Source organism: Prinia subflava, chromosome 8, assembly GCF_021018805.1.
Source record: "Prinia subflava isolate CZ2003 ecotype Zambia chromosome 8, Cam_Psub_1.2, whole genome shotgun sequence".
Classification (NCBI taxonomy): domain Eukaryota; kingdom Metazoa; phylum Chordata; class Aves; order Passeriformes; family Cisticolidae; genus Prinia; species Prinia subflava.
In genome coordinates, this window is record NC_086254.1 from 2439290 (window position 1) to 2455162 (window position 15873).

A 15873-nucleotide genomic window follows, 5' to 3' on the forward strand; every position below is an offset into this window, starting at 1 on the left:
AGCCCTTTCAGAGTTTTGGAGACACCCCAGCTTTACCCCCTTGTGTGAATCATGGTCCTGACAAAAACATCTTCATACCAATTTTGCTGTGCCTGTATCAGTCATGTGCACTGCAGTGACATACTGCAGTAAGTGCATGCATGTAGAACTCTGCTGGTAAAAGCAGGTCCCTCTCTCTGCCCTTACAAAGATCTGTAACTGCATATACACTGCAAAATTTATCAGCTCTGAAACATCTTCTCTTTACACTCAGGAAATACTTGAGCTGCTCACACTCAGGCAGCTTCAAATGTCATGGAAGGTCTGATTTGTAGATGGACAAAATGTAAGGTTCAGCTCTCACACAACCAGTCCAAGAAGCAACGTGCCACGAAGACAATTTGTTTAATCTCATGGGCACCCTGATTAAGGTTGAGAAAAGCTTTAACTCTGCCTTTGCTCCCCAGCCAGGCTCAGGATGGGGCTGGAGCATGGAGGGTGGTGTCCCCACAGGAGGGATGACCCCTTCAGCAGCAGTGAGTCTTCATGCCTGAGCCCAGGGAGCTGTGACCCTGGGAAGCAAGTGGGCTCTTTTTCCCATTTAGCCTCTGGCACATCAGCCAAGTAACTCCAGTAAAAATAGGATCCCAGCTGGTCTGTTTGAAAGGGCAGAGGTGGTCGAACCAGCTCATGAGAGCAAAGGTGCTCAACTAATTTTCAAAGATTTTCTTAGCCCAGAGAAAGAACAGGCTGGGATGAGTTGGAGGCTCATTTACAGTCCTGTATGCCCAACACTTTCCTTTTTCTCCTCTGCTGCACTCAGGTGTTTCTGTAAGTGGTGTGTGGCAATTCTGGGCACACACCACACCAGCTATTAATTGGATTTGTGGGCCTCAGTTCCAGCACCCTTTGAAATGTTTCTAGGGGATCATAAAAGATGGGGACTGCAAAAAGTAGTAAGAGGCAGGTACAGTGTGGAGAGGACCCTTTTGTTAATCCTGCTCTGCCTATCTTTCATTAGCACACCTCATTATGACACCCTATGGACTTCAGCTTCACTAGTGAGAGGCAAATGATGTTTTAATGAATGATGGTGCCTCGAGCTGATAAGGGACTGTCCCTCACTCCCACTGAACAGAGACTGTGCTCAGCACCATGTGTCCAACGGCACTTAACGTAATTGGATGAAACTTGTAATAGTTTGTTCACTCCAGGTGGGTATAAAAGTCACGGTGAAAAATCCCAATGATAAAATATCAATTGCTGTCTCTTGCTCAAGGGTATAATTGTGGATAGTGGTACTCGAGGAGCAAAGAATCCAGGCTGGAAGATAATGGGAGGAGGCATGTACAGCACAAGGTAGAGGCACCTTCAGCTCAAGGCTGCGGGGGCAGGGGCTGGAGCAGGCAGAATGTGCACAGACACTGGCACTGCTTTTGGAAACTCTCTCCCCTAAGCAGTATTCACTCATTGTGTGCTCAGAGGATACTCAGAGTGGGCCTGTGGGGCTCAGTTGGGGTGCACTCCGCTTCCTCTGACTGTGAGGGTGGGCAGGCCCTGGCACAGGGTGCCCAGAGAAGCTGTGGCTGCCCCTGGATCCCTGGAAGTGTCCAAGGCCAGGCTGGATGGGGCTTGGACACCCTGGGATAGTGGAGGATGACAAGATAAGCTTTCAGGTCCTTTTCAATCCAGACATTCCAGGAGTCTGAGTTTCCTGCAGCTCTGGTGTGGGAGTGATGGCCTTGCCAGGCCCCTCCAGCTCCGTGCTGCTGCAGCCCCACGTGCCTCAGCCACGGTGTTTTACAACATTTTCCCAAAGATGTTACTTTTACACCCTGAATGATTACTTCATTTAGCACATACATCAGAACTAAAGCACCCAATATTAGCTCATTTAAGTTCATGCTCAATGATGGATTAATCGTTTCTCTTTTCTGGAGCAAAGCCCAGTCCATTTCATCTGAGGACTGAGGAGAAATGTTCCCTTGTAGCTTGAAGTCTGAGACATCTGCTGTGCTTTGCAGATCTGCTTGTCCACCACAAAAAACAAAACAAAGCAAAAAAACCAACCAACCAAAAACCCCAAAAAACCAAACACACTACAAAAAACACCCCAAAACAAAAACCCCAAAAAAACCCCAAAACCCACAACAAAAAAACCACACCAAAACCCCCCCAAAAAACAAACAACAACAACAACAACAACAACAAAACACCAAAAAAACCAAAACAAACCACAAAAACAACTAACAAAAAACCTCAAACAAACAAACAGACAAACCCCAAAAATAAAATATGAGATGCTATATGTATTAAAAAAATAAATTGCTAATGCTATAGATCACACCCATTTTTCCTTGCTTTTAGAACAGGTGCAAAGGAAGCATATCCACAGTTCAGTCAGCATGAGCCTGTGTCTGTGTGTCCTTTGAGGTTTCAGATGTCACATCACATTACAGTGGGTATTGCTGTCTCATGCCATTGTGTGTCATGGGCCACACAGGGAAATGAGGAGACTGACACAGGTCCTTAATGGACAGACACAATGAGAGCAGACACCTGTGCCAGCTCCAGCCAGGCTGAGACCAGAGAATTCGTGTGCTAAACATTGTGGCCAAAATGAAAGCGATGGGTGGGGGATCAGGCTGAAACCCTTGAGCTCTCCTGTTCCCCAGAATTAGAGGTGCTGGTCAGTCAGTGCAATGAGTAAATGATGTCAGGGAACCCCCCTCTCTTTCACCCTCGTGAGCAGCAGACCTGTAGCAGGAGCCAAGGCTCTATGGCAGGTGGCAGGAGCCAAACTGGGAGACATCACTCAGTCAAAACTACCTGGGCTCCAGTGAGAGTTTATCAGCTCTAGGACCTCTCTTCTACAGAAGCTGTGCCTGATTAAGCCCATTTTCTTCCAAACCATGGGTGACAGACTTTAGTTTTGGGATGTTTTTCCCTCCTTTCTCACTAAAACATCAGCAGACTGTGAATAGCTGTCAAGGAAGGAGGGCAAAGAGAACTGGGCACAGGAGCAGAGATGCTCCCAAGCTTTTAAAGTACTTTGTTATTGAGATCTCTCTGTCTCCTCATCTTGTATTTGGTCATAGACCAAGAATGCCACTGTCTTTTCTGCATTGTGAAATGCATGGAATAAGAAAACAGTGCTGAAACATTTCAGGCAGTCTCCCTTATCCTGCATTCAGCAATTACTCTTTTCTGTCAGCAGGAGGAAAGTGGTAAGTACCATTTGAAAGTATTTAGAACTGGCTGTGTGGTTTCAAAACACAGGATCTTTCAAGGAACTCCTCTCTTCCCATTTGGTGTCACAGGCAATTAAGTTTTTAAGAGGCTCTCTGTAGCACTAGCAGACCATATAATATTCTTGAAATGCCTTTATAGCATCCTTTAAGGACAAACTGCTTGCATCTTCCTTGGAAAATCAAAGGCTAAATTCCAGTACTGGAAGCTGACCGAGTTCCCTTTTCTGTACGACTCAAGGTGGCTGGGTGTGCACTGCTGCTGCTGCCCCCTCCAGCCAGGGCTCTAATTCTCTGTGGGGAACTGCTCCCCAAAAACCAAAGCCCATTATCAGGAACTGCTCCCCAAAACCAAAGCCCTTCACCAGGGAGGGAAGGCTCAGTCCTGCATCTTTGCCCTGTGTGTGGGGAGCATCCAGCTGCAGGGAGAGTAAAAATCAGAGTAAAAATGGGAAAAAGAAGCAGGGAAAAACCCTTCCTTGGGATTTGCCCTCAGGTGCTCCAGAAGTATATTTCTATTAGACACTGCCATCCTTTCAGGCTGTAATGTATTCCCTCATTATGGTAAACATCCACATGGCATTTGTTTGTGGAATGATACTGCACAAAGCTGGGTAATAAAAATGCCTCTGATCTCACAAAGCACAAGGCTCAAAACAAATAAAGTCTGTAAACAGTTCTGCACTCCGGGATGTTTTGTGAGCTGGACCAGCGTTTACTCAGGGCTAATGCTGAAGAAGTTCATCTCCTGGAAAAGACACTGTTCTCACAGGAAGCTCCACTCCTCAGGGGAGTATTGGCATGGTCACTATGATCCAGCTCTCAACTACCTTCTTCCTTTTGCTGCTGCAAGTCACTGTTGTTCACTGCACAGTTCCCTCTCCCAGCAATACTTCCCTGATATTTAAAAATGTATGTAAATGTCTCTTGGTTTAGGAAGACAGGTGTCTGCCAGGGAAAGCCGGAGCTTCCCTTGGAATGGGGAATGTAAACCCTCTCTCTCCAAATTATTATAATTTTGAAATTAAGGGGCTTTCTGGCAAAGATATAGGAATAGGAATAACAGTTCTTTACTAGGAATATTAAAAATAAAAATTTAATAGTACAAAAAACAAACAAACAAACAAACAAACAAAAAGAAAACACTGACAGAGTCAGAACACAACCCAACACCCTGTTGGTCAGGGTGTTGGGAGCAGTCCAGTCAAGTCCTCCTGCTGTGACAGATGTGGTTCTGTAGGAGCAGAGAGGATCCTGTAGCAGGGTCCGGTGCTGGTGAGATGGGTCTGGTTTTCCTCTGGGAATGCAGTGCACACAGGCTGTGCTGGGCTCTGAATCCCAGGGTTTATCCAGGTGGGAATGCAGTGCACACAGGCTGTGCTGGGCTCTGAATGCCAGGGTTTATCCAGGTGGGAATGCAGAGCACACAGGCTGTGCTGGGCTCTGAATGCCAGGGTTTATCCAGGTGGGAATGCAGTGCACACAGGCTGTGCTGGGCTCTGAATGCCAGGGTTTATCCAGGTGGGAATGCAGTGCACACAGGCTGTGCTGTGTTCTGAATCCCAGGTTTTATCCAGGTGGGAATGCTGGGCTCCTCCCCTGGGTGCAGCATCTCCCATGGATGATGGAATTGGATCAGCCCTGCAGTGAGCCTGGATGGCCCATGGACAGCAGAGATCCCCTGGAGGGAGGATGGGTCCTGGAAGAGATAAAGAACTCTGCCCCACCTGGTTTTAACAGCTGGCAATAGAACACACTGTGCGTTACATCTTGCATTGCAACCCAAGACAAAATGTCAGCAGGCCAGTGGAGGCCTGAACGAGTCTGCAGAGAGCAGGCAGGCGTGGAGCTCAGCAGGATGGGTTCCACTGAACCCCCAGTGCTGGGGCTGGTCCAAGCACTCCCCTCCCAGGGCTCCTTGGCTGCACTCAGGGAGCCTGACACAGGGCAGTGGCAGGAGGGGACAGTGAAAGGTGGCATCTCTCACGTTATCTCCAGCAGTGCCAGTCTGAGGTGTGCTGTGGGTGAACAAAGCCAAGGCTGTGCAGCAGAGAGGGACAGAGCCTCCTCTGAAGCCTCTGTTTCACAGTGAAAACTGGAGCAGGGCCACACATGTGGTGTGATGAGAACATTACAAGGATTATAGAATCATCATGGAATCCTAGAATGGTTTGAGTTGGAAGGGATCTTTAAGTCGTTAAAAAATTAACTAGTTCCTGCCATGGGCACAGACACCTTCCATTAGCCCAGGTTGCTCCAAGCCCTCTCCAGCCTGGCCTTGAACACTTCCAGGGATGAGGCATCCACATCTATTTGAGGCTCTGAGATGTTACAGACCAGGCTGAGGCCAAAAAGCCTTTTGCTCACTGCTTGAAGGCAGATGGATAATTGAATTTTAAAATACAGCTGTCAATCAGGGCACCGTCTGGAAACACAAGGATAAAACCAGCATGGCACTACAGTGACCCGTCCAGGCTGACTGCCTGCCAGCCATCCCCACGGGCTGTCCTGCTCTGTGCCCTAAAAGTGCTCTGGCCAATCCCCCATGTAGGTGAGGGAGACTCAGTATCTCCCCACTCCCCATAATGAAACCAAGAGACATTCCAGGGTGTGATGAAATCAAGAGATGCCTGTTGGGAAGCAGGTGGCTCCAAGCCAAATCAGGGCCAACTAACCAGCTTGCCTTGTCCGGGTGAGCTCTGAACATCTCCAAAAAAAGGAGATCCTACATCCTCTCTGGCCTCTCATCCGGCATTTGAGCATCCTCAGGGTGGACACTTCTGACATCATCTCATCAGAACTTCCCACGCTGCAATTTGTGCCTGTTGCCCCTTGTCACTGCATCTCCAAGCACATCTGCCTTTGTCTTTTGCACACCCTCCTCTTAAGGTGACCAACACCAGTGAGATCTCCTCTTTCCCTCCTTAGAACTCCAGCTTTTCTCATTCTTGTCCAGGTACATTGATGTCTTTTTGCAAACTGGCCACAAAGCCTCCAGTGCTCAAGCACATGTAGGAACAACTCTGGGATTCACATCTGCAGCCCATGAGCAGCTCCAGCTGTGCTGCACTAATCCATCACCCACCAAAGGGTGTCAGGAGCTCCTGCAAGAAAGAAAAGTCAGAGAACTTTTTCAGCTGGTTCCGCTTTGACAGACTTCAAGCATTCACTCTTCTCTCATCTGGCCATTTTTAAGGGGTTCACACATCCATGGCCACTCCATTAGCGCTTGCCTGCACTCCTGGAAAGCTTCATGAGCTCAGGACAGTGCACATCCACTGTTCAGAGGCCAAAGCAGAGGGGAACACAAGCTAGTGACAGCATCAGGGAACTTCATTGCAACCAAGCTCAGCTACAGACTTAGGCTGATTTTATCTTCCTACTGTCTTTACCTCACACAAGCCTTTGAGGGAAAAAGGTGATTTTTTTTTCTTTTTTTGCTAAAAGAAAGATCTTAGAGATTTTTTGAGACAGACCAAAAGGCTCAAGGGTTTTGGAGGATACCAGGAGGAAGAGGGAAGGGGAAGATGCCCCCAGGCAGCACCAACAGGATGAGATGCTATTAATGCACCAACTTCCCTGACCATGAACCCTTTCCTTAGGAAATTCCAGAAGGGTCCAAATCTGGCAGATGAGAGGAGAAAACCATTTTAAATAAGGCTGGCCCAGGTCTTCCTCAGGTTTACAGTCAGTTCCTTCTTATAGCTTGTACCTAATGGGGATTATGTACATTACATGATCACATCACATGCTGTGGTCCCATACCTTCAGTATCCAATTTCCTTCACTCTTTTGAGCACCAAACCAGAGATTGTGGAAAGACAGAAGGTATGACTGAAAGTGGGGAAAAAAAGGGGAGGAGAAATGATCTTTTGCAGCCCTGACTGAAAAATAGAAAGTCCCCAAGTCAGCCATCCTTTTGGAAACCTCTGGCCTCAAAATACACTTTGTAACTGATGTGTTTTAATTCCAGGAAAAACACACTGAGCTGAGGCTTAGACCTTGGGCAAATTCGCCTTTTGGCTCAGACAGCAAAGATCTTGAGCTGAAAATGCCTGCTGCTGACAGTCTGTGCCATGGCTGCGTCCCAAACAATGCTGGCATAGCTGTGGTGGAAAAAATAAAATACATTTCATTCCCCAATGGTCATGCTGTAATGGCATGAAATTAGAAACTCTAATCAATAGTGCTTTACACAGCATGACTCTCATGTCAAAAGAGCCCATGGTTTAAAAAAGAAGAGTCACAAATAAATATGAAAATCAAGGCTGTGAAGCGTCAGTAATGAAGTATAATTCTGTCAAGCAGCCCCAGCCAGTGATTCTCTTCTCAAAACCTTCACTCACCTAATCCTTCCTTCTCCACACCTCCCTGATCCCCCACCTCCACACAGTTTTCCTGTATTTATTTGCCCTTGGCACATGGAATGTCACTGATGTGAGTGTGAGTGGGGAGGGCAGGGCTGTGCTGCAGTTCTCAGTGCTGTCACCTCTCTGCTGCTTTGGAAAAGGCCCCAGCCCCTCTCTGCTCACCTTGCTGGGGCACATGCTGAGACCAGCAACACTCCTTCCTTCCAAGATGCACCTCTTCTGTTCCTACAAAATCTAAATAAAATGCAGATTATTGTTATCTTTATAACAACAACAGAAGAGCTATCCTATTTATATCAAAAATTACAGACAGCTCTGCTGAAGACCCTTACGTTTTGCTTGTGCAGGCAACACTGCTAGAAGAACCACCAGAGAGATAAAGTATTTAAAAATAATAAGCAGGCCCCCAAAGGCATGGAGAGCTGACAGCTACAGGGTTCTCTGTCTGTCATACAAGTCTTTTGGGAGCTGGTGGCATTTTGTTCAGGGACAGGGTTTGGGATTTTTCCAGCACTGGTTTTAAAGTTCCTCTCGCCATGCACTGCCAGCATTCACACAGCTTGGCAGGTGGAGGGGTGCCCTGAAAACAGAGAATTCTTGGAGTGGGGATTTTGTTAATTAGACCTTCTTCCTGCACACAGTCTTGGCTCTCCAAGCAGCTCCTGTGGCAGGGGGGCAGTCATCAACCAAAGCTTGGATACCTTCAGGAGGAGAACAGATAAGAGCTGCCTGGCTTCCAGACATAAATGAAAGTCCTCCAGAAAGACCTGCTGAATACAAAGGGTCAGTGGGAAAAAACCCTACATGGCCTCAAGAGAAGGTCTCAGTCTTTGTGAGGGGTGTCTCTGGCAGTTTCTGGGTCCTTTTCTTAATTTTTGCCACTGGATCACAGTACTTTGGTTATTTGAGTTACCTGCAGCCTTGTCTTTAGCACAGAAATGGATGGTTTTCCCTTGAGCCACTATCAGTGAGGACAAAGAAGCAGAGGTTCCACGCTGAGCCCGTGGCCCAAAGCCCAGATGGGAGCAGTGAACACAAACCCCAGTAACAGCTCTGCACTCCAGACATGCCCAGCTCCATCCCTGAGCAGGGAGGGTGGGCTGGGTGAGCCCCAGGGGCCCTTCCAACCACCCCCATTCTGTGGTTCCTGAATACCTGGCGAGAGGGGTGTGTTTTGGAAAGGGCCTGTTTGTTTTCTGCTGCTGAGGTGAGCCCCCCAAACACCTCCTGAAGGTGTCCAGGCTCCCATCAGAGGAGGGCACCATGGGCTGGGCCCTGCAGAGCAGTTCCCACAACATTGCTTCAGCTCTCTCTCTCTCTGAACCGTTGCTTTCCCTTCAGAGCAGTCACTTACATCATGCCACATCTGAAAAGCAGGATGAAAGCCAAAAATTATGTCTTTCCCAAGCTCTCAATGAAACCAGTGACATGTGCAATACACGCAAAGCTTTAAGTTGGGGAACTTCAAATCACCAAGCATCTGTTAATCAGCAACATGCCAGTCCCTGGGGATGGTGGGGATGTTAAAAGGTTATCCTGCTCTCCCGCACATTGCACTGCTGAGCTCTGTTACACGACCAAAGGATGATTTCATGTGTGGCAAAGAATTTTTGATTCTCCGGATATTATCTTAGAGGTGGAAACCCAGCTGCTGAATGCTGCTTTTCAGGTTAAACAAAACCTACAGCCAACCTCATTCTCACACTGTTAATGAAGATAATCTTGCCCTGCAATTGACTTTTTTACAGAAATAGCAGGAGAGGGATTTTCAAATCCTTTCAGGTTTGCAAAACGTTATCTCACTCTATTTCTTTAATCTCCTGATGCTGAAAGATGGATCTTTCTCTCTTATGGCTGGTTGTACTTCCACACTTCAGCAGCAAACCATGAAAGAGAAGCAGCCTTATGGAATGAAATAATAAAGAATTCGCAGTGTTAACATTTACTTGGGCTTGTCTGGACTTCCTCAGCTTTGAATTTCAACATGATTGACCAGAATGTTAGACAAAAGAGACAAACCAACTGTCAGGAAATGTGTGCAAAGGACTGCTGGGCAGGGGAAGGGACTGTGCTCTGCTCCAGGGCAGTGCAGGACAGGACAAGAAGCTGGAGAGCTCAAGCCAGGGGCAGAGGTAACTTGGACTGGAGAAAAGGTTCTTACATCAGCACCAGTGCTGAGCACTGGGATATACTGCAGGGCCTCGTGTCAGAGTTTTAAGAACATCTCCAGCAAATATGACAGGGCTGAAGTTTATCCATCCTTGGAAATGTTCAAGGCCAGGTTGAGGGGGGCTTGGAACAAGCTGGGAGAGTGGAAGTGTCCCTGCCTATAGAGCAGGGGTTGAACTAGATGAGCTGTAAGGTCTCTTCCAACCCAAACCATTCTGTGATTCTGTGATGACACTGCCCTGGAGGAAGAAGGGAACCTGGAAAATCTCCCAAGGTCTCGTTCACTTTCAGGTTTCTAGAAAAACCCACAGATAAACTGCACAGCTTCAGTAACAGGCAGCGCAGAGCACTCCCTGAGCAATTCCTACCCCCGAACTGCAGGGAAGGCACAATTCATAGCCTGCTTTTTCATCTCCATGCATCTTAATTGCTCACATAATAATCACAGAAGTATTTAATAATACAAAGCATATGGGCCAGATGTTCAACTGGTGTAAATCAAGAGCACTCAGGGAGCTTCAGTGGTGCTGTGCTGGCGTATCCATTTGAAGCTCTGGAGCTGCATCTTTAAGGTGGCTCTCAGGATTTTAGTACCTTCTTATTGTTTCCACTAAAACCAAGCCACTGAGTTTATTGCCCACCTACAAGGGGCCACCTCCCACCAAATGCTCCAAAAACCCAAAGCTTAAACTAGATTGACTTAAAAACCTCTGGTCCAGCCTCTGCTGGCCATCACTACATTTTATCATGGCCACATACTCCTCCAGCTGACCTCACCCTAGCACAGGCAGGCACAGGCAGCACTCACTTGACCAGAGGTCCAGGCAGTGTCTTCTCTTAGTCTCAGCTGGTGTGTGAGCTCTGCTTTATTTGCTTCCCACTAAAAAAAAAAAAAAAAAAGAAAAAAGAAAAAAGAAAAAAGAAAAAAGAAAAAAGAAAAAAAAAGAAAAAAGAAAAAAGAAAAAAGAAAAAAAAAAAAAAGAAAAAAAAAGCTTTTAATTCACTTCCTCCTGGGAGTTTCTGTGATGCTCATTGATCCAGTCTACAAGTCCTTTGCAAACACTAATGGATCCAGTGAAACTCTCCACTAATCTCCTCCTGAAACTTGGCACCAAACTGCTCATTTCTGACAGCTTCTCCTTTTACAGTTGTTTTGCTTTGCTACCTGTTTCAGAGCCACTGCAGGGCTCATTAATTGTTCATCCTTTGTCCCTTGAAAATTTTCCTTTTAATCTTTCCAGTCACATGTTGGATACTGATGTGAAACAGACTTCAATTTGCAGGTCTTTCACACCTGCAATGATACAATTTGAACTGATCGTGGCATTGCACATGAACATCTGTAATTGAACTGAAAAGCTTTGCAAGACATATTCATTGGACTTCTGATCTCATTTGTTAGAGAGCCTTAGGGGATGAGCAATTTCCACTCCTCAATTTATGACAACTGGTCATAGCTACTTAAATGGAATAAAATAAATCCTGTGGCATGTGTCCCTTCTGGAAAACAGGCTGACAATTGTGCCCAGAAGAGAATTAAATTGCCCAGTGACAGTGCTGTATTGAGAGAAAAATATATAGATAGAAGAAAGTCATGGTAAAGTTTTTTGTGAAGGTTCCCAGGTTAATATTCCTTCTGCTAATGTGACTCCCTGCTTGAGATTCTGGGAAATTTCAATAAATTGTGTGGAGACTATGCAAATAAGCTGGTCTGCTGCATATGAAAATAACCTATCCTTGTGCTAATTCTGTCTGGGGCTAAGGGATGACCTACTCCACTTCCATAACTAGGGCTGGATTTTCAGCTGTCAGGAACAGCTGGAATTTCAAAAGTCTTGCTGACCATGCCAGCGTGGCTGGGCTCTTTGGGCAACCCTGTGCATGCAGGATGAATTTTACTGACCACCCAACCATTAGCCCTCAAAATGTCACTCCTAAATCAGTAAAAATATATATATATATTTTATTATATGTAACAAGCAACTTAAGAGTTTTTTCCCCCTTGGGTTGATATTGCAGAATCTGGAAATAAAAGCAGCTGATTCTACACCCAGTCAGTTTTAAAGCTGAGGTTTGTGCTGTGTTCCACACTTCTCTCTGCTCACCACAGGCTCACCCTGGCACCCTGCTGTAACACCCAACATGGGAAAGGCTGAGGAGCTTGGGAGGTTGTTCCCATGTGTGACACTGCAGCAAGAACTCCAGCTGGGGAGCTCTGACTGTCCCTCCTTGTGCTGAGCAGCCCTCCAGCCAGTCCTGAGAGCAGTGTGAGCCCCAGACAGACAAGGCTGTTTAATTACACCTGCAGAGCTTGGCCTGAAAGGAGGCCAGCTCCTCCTGCCTTCGAGCCCTGCCCCTGTTCCTCTTGAGCAAGCAGCCCATCCCCATCCAGAGCGTGTGGAGAGGAGGAGCCAGCCCTGGGTGCCACAGCTGTCAGGGCTCTGCTCTCTGTGAACACTAGTGTGGATTCATGAGATTATCTGAAATCCAAGCTGCACATCTCTTCATTGTCAGTTCTTTGTTGTCTTCATTCTTTTCCCGTACAAGTAGAACTTGTATAATTTCCCAGCAGTAGAACAGAGCAACATCAGGACAATTAAAAAAAAAATAAAAAAATCACCAATTCATCACAGTTGCCAGAATTGTTCCTTTTCCTTGCATAGCTAACACAGACCCCAAGGAAGAGCAGGTTCTCCATGTAGCTTCCAGAGAACCACGCTGGCTCATGCTGGTTGAAGAGCTGGCCCTGCATGATTCCATGAGCTCTTCACAGAGATAGTTTGGGCAAAGAATGCCAACTGAGCCAGTCAGCCAAAAAAATCTTTGGGCACTGAGCACTGGAAGCACTGGTGCTGTGTCAGTGCATTTCAACACCCAAGCAGGTGTTTCTATATGAGGGAAAGAGTTTCAGCTTACCTTAGAACATATAAGGAAGTTAAACTAGAATTTTCTAGAGCCTGCTCATTGTAACTGGCTCAGTGCCAGCAGAGAGGCACTGACTGGGCTTTGGAAGTGCACCTCAAAGCCTGGTGCCAGTCTCATTGGGCAAGTGCCAAATAGCCCACCTAAACAGTCAAGTACTAAAGGGACAGCACAGAAGCTTTTTTGGACTGCCTTAGCCAGTGTAGGAGTGTTTTCTACACTGTGTTCAGCTTGCATTTCTTTGTTCTATAATGTTTATTATTTTTTGTCATTGTTAAAACCTTTTATTTTACAAAGCATGTCCAGAGATGTTGTCTCACTCTCATTAAGCCATTTCTCTGCTAGGGCTGGACCCTCAGAGGTATTGGGAACCCAAATAGTTACAAGCCATGGTCTCAGCACCAGTGAGGGCTCACAGCAGTGCTGGGACCAGGGGACACGGGGGACACAGGGGACACAGTGCTTTGGAGGCTGAGCAGAGACTTTCACCCTTTGTTTTCCAATAATACAGCATTATTGGAATGTGCAGCACATCCTTCAGGTCCAGGCAGGCCAAAGGTGCCATCAGCAGTGTCCTTAGAGCAGAACACCAGGAATGGTTTCACACAGAGCCCACTGCCCTCCTGGTGGGTTTGATCCTCCAGCACAGCCGGGGTGTGCAACTCTCCCTGCTCTGCCAGGAGCTCCTGCTCCAGCCCCCATCTGCAGTGGCAGCCTGTGCCCTCCTCAGACACTCTGTATCTCTGGGGGCTATTGCAAAGGGGAGTTAGGAACCCAAAATTCTGAAGGGCCTTCATCCAATTTCATTTCCTTGCTGTCCACTGAGTGGCAATGACAGTAATGTGGTTTTTGTTCACTTCAGATAGTCCAGCTGCCCACATGAAAACTAGAGATGTTTTGGCCCTGTCTTGTCTACATTTGTGAATGGTTCAAGCACTTGCCATCCTGGCACTGTGCAACTCAAAATGCCACTATCCCAAGTGATGTATTTTGAAGAGAGACCATCCTCCTGCTGCAGTGTATCAAGGGGGTGACAGTTCTTGTGGTGTGCATCAGCAGGAAGACGACACTCTACTTTTGGGGTTTAAGAGCTCCAAGATATATCACAGGAAGTGCTGCCTGATTTCCTGAGACCTAGAGGCAGGCACAAGGTGTTGCTGCCAAAATTAAAGAGATAAACCAGGGCAGATCTTGAATCTGACTATCCTGTGATGATAGCAACAGGCAGGGTGTCACAGAGGCATTTTCATATGGCAGATTGGGATATTTCCTCATCACTTTATCAGTCCAAAAGTGTGTTCCTAAAACCATCAGTTCAGAATTCACCTTTTGCTTAAATTCTAGTATATGTTTCACTGCACTGGACATCCAGTGGATTTGCATATGTTTAATTTTAAGCATCTGCTTTGCAGGTTGTGGTAATCTGGATTTTATAAGGCTGACCTTAGTTCTGTATGGTCAGAAGAAAAACAGAAAAGGGAAATAATTCAGCAAAGAACAGCAAAGATATGTGAAGAAAGGACACAATTGCCCACTCAGTGTTTCTTTATGCATCCCCTGGCATCAGAGGAGCTAATTTCAGCACAGGTTAAGCAGGAGGCACGGAGCTGTCGTGGCTCCACCAGCCCTCAGCAGCAGGTGAGGCAGAGCTGGTGACAAAGCACACAGAGGCAGTCACAAACCTCTGCAAGGCCCAAATGTGCTTGTGAAACAGATGGCCCCAATGCAAGGAACTGGGTTTAAACTAGGAAGAATATGGAAAAAATTCTAAGATTTCTTAGAGGCCCAGCTGTAGGGCAACCCCAAACGCCCAAAGTCAGATTTGCCATTTTAGAGCGCCCTGGTGAGCGCAGCGGGGCAGGTTTATCACCCAAGAGACACCAGAGTGCTGGCCAGGGCTGGAAGTCCCTGTTCCTAATTCCACCAGTGATTTACTGGCTCAGGTTCCATCTCTGCAGATTTAAAGCCTCACACTGGCTCCTAAGGCTATGCTATATAAAATTTGATTGTTACATTCAACGGCCTGTAATAAATTAAATGAACTATCAGTAATAAGTTCACAGGCAACACAATCTTTTTTCAGTCAAGTATACTTCCTTAAAACACACCAGCAGCATCAAATGTAACTAGATTTAATTTCATGCTGAAGAGTCTGTGAATATTCATTTTAAAATATTCACGAAGAGCCTAATTTTAATTTGTGTGATGTTTCTGCTAATACCAATACCCATTAAAAAGCCTTAAGAATATTAACAGGGAATCCTTACAGAAATGCACTGGAGTTTTATGTTTTGAATTACCATTACAGGCTTTTTCGTTTAAGTCCTGTTAAACAGATTTCATTATTAACAAGAATATGTGCAAATTAAAACAAACCCATTAAAATCTAAAATTCCGTGCTAAAAAGATTAGGGACATTTGAGTTATATTTCTTCTGAAGGAATAAATATAATAAAAAGTGATAGGGAGTAAAACCCAATACTCACAAGAATGCCAGTGGCTACACTGTGGTGCAAAGTTCCTGATGTGCTTAAGAATAACCTGTTTCACACAAGGAATAATTTTCCTTGTCTTTTTCTGCTCCCCATCACAAAGACATCACATTTATAAAGCCTTTGTCACAGACCTCGTTGGAATGGGATGGGCTTTAAGGTGCTTTCCAGCACAAACCATTTTATGATTCTCTGATCCTCCCCTGGCTCCAAGGGGCAGGCAGGAGTGGGATGGGTCGGGGAGGAGATGGATAGATGGTCCTGTCATGCTTTATTTAACCCCAGCCAGAAATCAAGGACCATCAGCTGCTCTCTCACTGCCTCCCCTGTGGGGTGGGGAGGAGAATCAGGGGGGGAAAGGTAAAACTTTTTAGTTGAGATAAGGACAGTTTAATAATTGAAGCAAAGAAAAGTAAAATAGTAGAAATACTACTAGTAATAGAGATAAGGACAGTTTAATAATTGAAGAAAAGAAAAATAAAATAGTAGAAACACTACTAATAATAGTCATAATTATTGTAATGAAAAGGAAAGAGAGAGAGAGATAAATCCAAGAGAAACAAATTATTCTGAGTACACCAGCTGCCTGATGCCCAGCAGCATCCCAGGCAGCTCCCCCCAGTCCCTCCATGGCCATGGCACCTCATGGTGTGGAACAGCCACAGCCCTGTCCAGCTTGGGGCAGCTCCAGTC

The 15873-nt window shown here is 46.2% G+C and overlaps 1 long non-coding RNA gene across 1 annotated transcript; it reads right to left on the bottom strand.

The window, feature by feature from the left end:
- Positions 1-3714: 3714 nt before the first annotated feature.
- On the bottom strand, positions 3715-12617 carry LOC134553081 (uncharacterized). Its single transcript, XR_010081028.1, has 3 exons — positions 10575-12617; positions 7760-7831; positions 3715-6331 (listed from the first exon to the last, which is right to left on the bottom strand). It is a non-coding gene; the product is annotated as an uncharacterized LOC134553081 (long non-coding RNA).
- Between the last annotated feature and the right edge of the window lie 3256 nt (positions 12618-15873).